The sequence below is a fragment of the Amborella trichopoda genome, chromosome 4, assembly GCF_054954075.1.
Source record: "Amborella trichopoda isolate Santa Cruz 75 chromosome 4, AtrichopodaSantaCruz75HAP2 v2.0, whole genome shotgun sequence".
Classification (NCBI taxonomy): Eukaryota; Viridiplantae; Streptophyta; class Magnoliopsida; order Amborellales; family Amborellaceae; genus Amborella; species Amborella trichopoda.
In genome coordinates, this window is record NC_142339.1 from 59,525,467 (window position 1) to 59,530,974 (window position 5,508).

The following is a 5,508-nucleotide window of genomic DNA, read 5'->3' on the forward strand; positions in this document are numbered from 1 at the left end:
CTTTCAGCAACTTCTTATTTATAATTTTCTTCAGCCAAAATAACTTTGACAAGGGGTTAACGTGACGGGCAATTGAATGCCATATGCCCAAGCTGTTGGCACTTGAAACACACTATTTATGTATTATCACGAAGTGTTTTAGGTGCTCCGAACCCTCTCCCAACACCACCTCTTCCCATATTAGGGTTTGGCATAGTTGGAAAATTCAGAGAAGTTTGGTTTCCACGCTCTATAGGTGGTATTCTAAAGGTTAAAACTTGTTGTTCCTATATTGAAATAAAGCCTTTTGTCACTCAGCTATTTCTCCAATGCCCATATTGACTATTTCCTCTGCTTTGAGGGCCAAAATATAGGCTTCAGACATCTTATAAGCATTTTTTAAGGCCAATTCATTATGAATGCATTGATTTAGCCCATTCAAGTAACGACTTATTTTTTTATCTTCAAACTCTTGTAAATTTTCCCTAGATGACAAAATATATAACTCTTCAGTATAATCACTTATTGACTTTTCACCTTGCTTGAGGTTTTGACACTTTTGGTACAAAGTTCGGGCTTAATTTACTGGTAAAAAATTTCGGCGCATCTTCGTCTTCATCTTTTCTCGCGAATTAATATTTTCATGGCCTTGTCGAATACGATCCTGTTGCAAATCATCCCACCAAACCAATGCATGGCCAGAAAATTTTGTGGCTACTAATTTTACTTTTTTGTGATCTGTAATATCTTTGTACTCAAACATTTTCTTTACTTTACTTAACCAATCAAGAAAATCATCTGCAAGCAATCGACCATGGAATTTTGGAATATCAATTTTTATTCCAGGTTTTCTTTCTCTTTCCAACAACCGAATAATTCGTTCATTGAATTCGTTATTAGTCGGGGCCACCCGAGGTTGATTATAAACAAGATGCATACATCTTTCATCTTTGTTTTCTTGAGCTCCAACGCCGATCTCCAGATTCCATCCATCCTGAAGCTGAGTGAACCTTTGCGCAAGCTCATCGACTTTCACAGCTACAGGCATGAATTGGTCTACTCTATCTGCTAGGGCTTGAACTAATCCAGTTAATACCTTTAATCCATCGAATGATGTCTCTTGTAATGCCATCAGAACCTTGCTCTGATACCAATTGATGCAGAGAGTCAATAAAACCATAAAATTGACAACAAAATGAATGAAGGTTAAGAGAAAAATATCATCTCTCAAAGGTCTGCAAGGGAATCCACCCCCATAACAATCTATTTCAAGTGACCAATTTTTATACAATTCATAGACTGATTTACAATAAAAAAAGATGTCCATTTAAATAAACTAAAATAAGATAACTAATAAAAAGCTTATCTTTACACCTATCCCTATTTTCTCTCTCTCATATCTACAGGCTTCTAGATAGCCACGTTTTCCCTCTTATGTTTTACCCAAAAAAGACCTCCCGAGTTGGTTATTGTTGATAAAGATAAACTCTATTCTAAATTTACCTTTATTCTAATTATATCCCTCTAACTAACACAATCGATATAAGATAAATACAATATAAACTTTAAAGTCGCACTACTAATTATCCCTACGTACTCCCTAAATAAAAAATAATTAAAATAATCCTAATAAATAACCTTAATAATTTATCTTTATTATGTCATTGCCATTTCTTTCCCTTTTGGGTTCTGCGACCCTTCTTTAGTCCAATCACGAATAGGCATGGTTGCATCAATTTCCCTCTAGGAATAAACAATATTTACGTGGTGTGTTCAACATCTTCTCTTATTGTTCTACTTCAGGAGAAGAAAGATATAAAAATTGATGAGAAATGTCATCAGCTGAACGATTGGCCACTGATTGACCCACAAAAATATTTTTTTTGCCTGTGTGTATTGGGTCCTCTTATGTCAATCCGCACGAGGTTTAGATGAAAAACAAATCACTGCATTGCAATGTAGACATAGGTGAAATGATCCTGTGTAACAATCCTAAAATTTCAAAAAAAAAAAAAGAAAAAAAAGAAGGAGAAAATATGCTTTTAAATAGGTGATGGTCTGTTTGAGTATGATGGTCCTTGGGGACCATCACTATTTTCAAAAACTTTTACTTGGTTTAAAACTTTTGCTGCTGCTTTTGTTTGCAGCTTTTACAGTTGCTGCTTGCAGCTGGCAACGTCCTTTAGCGGATGTGGTCTTCGTATGTTGAAAACAGACGCTTAACACGACACCTCAGGTATGAGGTAGAGCGTAATAAAATATTATAATAATACGTTATAAGAATTTAGATAGGGGATGTGAGCACTCCCACCCTAAAAAATTTTGAGATCTCTCTCTCTCTAGTCGAAACACAGTGAACTCCTCTCTCGAACCGAATTTTTTATCGGAAGCTCCCTCTCAAACATTTGTGGGTAAGTGACATCGTCCTTCTGAAAAATAGTCTATTTTTAATAAATAGTGATATTTCCGTCTAGGATCTTTATTTTATCAGTTTTGTGTGTAAGTGACTCATTGTCTCGAAAAATAATCCATTCTTTTCAAAAATAAAATGAAATAATTATTTCTACTTATTATCATGAATTTTAGGCGCGATAAATTTTATGCGCACGTGACCTCATTATCTTGAAAAATAATCTTTTTAATAAAAATTGTGATATTTTATCTATGTTAGAAATTTTGAATGCTGTAAATTAGAAAAATAAATTTATTTATTTTTCTTGTTTATTGTTAGAAATAAATGTGATATTTCTGCTTTTAGTAAAATTGTGATATTTCTTTCTACTGTTCTGAATATTTAGACATTGTAAAATTCATGTGCAAATGACTGCCTTATTATTTAAAAAAATTGACATTTTTGTAATTGATTATAGTATTGTTGTGAAATGTTTATTTGTGGATTGATATCCCATAAATTGTGATAATTCTGTATTCTTGAATTTTTACAAGAGTTTTTCTATACATATTAAATTGGCAATTATGCTATAATGTCTTTACAAACTGCTACCTTTCTAAATTTGAGCCCAAAATATTTGAGTAGTTATTTTAGAAATGTTATTGAAAGTTACTGTTATTAATGGTTTCAGTGAAATTCATATTAATGATTTCAATGATATATTGAGTACATGATACTGCTGCTTTCGAATGTTTAAAGAGATTTAGAAATAATTTAAGTATGCAAGTGGACTCATCCGGTTCGCCGGTGAGGTATAAGTGGACCTATCTGGGACACCGGTAGGGATTAAGTGGACTCATCCGGTACGCCGGTGAGGTATAAGTGGACCTGCAGGGATTAAGTGGACCTATCTGGGACGCCGATAGGGATTAAGTGGACCCATCAGGACGCTGATGGGGTATATAGGTGACCTACTTGGGACGTCGGTAGGGTATTTTGTGAAATCCTTTGAATTATGTACTACCGTTAAAAGTGTTATAAGCATTTCAATTACTCGGATTATACTTAATTATGCATTTATTGAAAGTGAAACTGTTGATACATTTCTGTTAATAGATCTCATTTTGGAAAATATTGATATCTTTCAATCATGATTATTTTTAGGATTATGATGATCACTTACTGAGTAGCCAAACTCATCAAACTATGGTAAACATTTTTCAGGATAACTGCGGATTCATTTTGAGTGCTAGTCAAGATCAACCTTGAAAGATACTGTTATTGTGCTAGCTTTCTTTATTTACTTTGTAAGACCTCGCCACTGTAAATTTGTCTTATCAATAGATGTATATATGTTTTGTCTGTCACATCTCAGGAATAACAGTATTGTAAATTCTTGGGGTGTGACAATTATGGTATCAGAGCAATAGGTTTAGATCCTTAGGAAATTTAAAAAGAATGTACTTAAAATCACATTTATTGTGTGTACAGACCGGGATAAAGTCAAGATCCAGAATAGCTGAAGCCAATATGGAAGGAATTCACAAAGCCTTGGAAAATATAGTTGCTCTAATGCAACATCAGATGGAAAACAACAATCCACCCAGGCAGTCAGTTACAGGAAATGATGGGAGTAATATCGAACAATTTAAGAAATTAAACCCACCTTCTTTTAAGGGTGCTGTAAACCCATTGGAAGCCGAGGGATGAATTATGCAATTGGAAAAAATATTCAAGGTTATGGAATGTCCTGATGATAGGAAGGTGGCCTTGGCAGTTTTTATGTTAGAAGGTGAGGCACAACACTGGTGGCGAATGGCAAAAGGAGCATTGGTCAAAGAAAATAAAACCTTGACTTGGGAAGTATTTCTAGAGGCATTTAATGAAAAATATTTCCCAGATTTTATTCGAGACCAAAAAGAAATGGAATTTCTAGAATTAATCCAAGGAAATAAGACAGTAGCATAGTACGAGGCCAAGTTTACTGAATTGGCCAGGTTTGCACCACATATGATTAACAATGAGGCAAGAAAGGTGAAGAAATTTGAAAGGGGTCTCAGGCTAGCTATTAAAAGCAGAATATCAGTCTTGAAATTAAGAACTTATGCTGAAATAGTGGATCGTGCCCAAATTGTCGAAAAAGATTTTAAAGATTACCAAAAGATGAAAAATCTGAACAGTCATGTTAGACCTACATCATCTAATCGACAACAGTTTGAAAGGCCAAACAAGAAGCCAAGGCCCTCGCCATTTCAAAACCCAATAGAACCATGTAGAAAATATGGGAAAAATCATGGATCAAGCCCTTGTTATTGGAATACCGGAGCCTGTTTTAAGTGTGAAAAATTGGGACACCAGATTAAATAATGTCCTAGCTTACAGACACAACAGCTTCAAAAGCAGGGAGAGATAACTCCAAAGCCTCAGATGAAGGGAAGAGTATTTGCGATTACCGAGCAAGACGCTCAGGCCTCAAAATCAGTGATCCAAGGTACTCTTACTATCTTCAAAAAAGTAGCTCATGTTTTGATTGATCCTGGATCTACTCATTCATTTGTGTCACAACACTTTGCATGCCACTTAAAGGTAGAATCAGAACAATTATAATACATTCTAGAGGTAGCCACACCGATGGGATATTCAATTAACACTAATATAATGTACAAATCATGTGTAATAAAGATAGAAGAAAAGGAACTATTGGTTGATTTAATACTCTTGGAAATTCAAGATTTTGATGTAATCTTAGGCATGGATTGGCTTTCTGCATACCATGCAAGTATTGATTGTTATAAGAAAATTGTTACCTTTAGTATTCCGAATCAACCAGTATTTTACTTCAATGGTGTCAAAGAAGACTCCCCATCATATTTAATCTCTTGTATTCGAGCTAATCGCCTCCTTCGAAAAGGGTGTCAAGGCTTTCTTGCCTATATCAAAGAAGATATGAAGGAATAAATAAATTTGGATACCACTCCGGTTATCCGAGAATTTCTCGACGTTTGTCCTGAAGAATTGCCAGGATTACCGCCGGACAGGGAAATTGAATTCTCCATTGAATTAGTGCCAGGGGTAGCACCAATTTCTAAGGCACCTTACAGAATGGCTCCTGCAGAACTTAAAGAACTGAAACAACA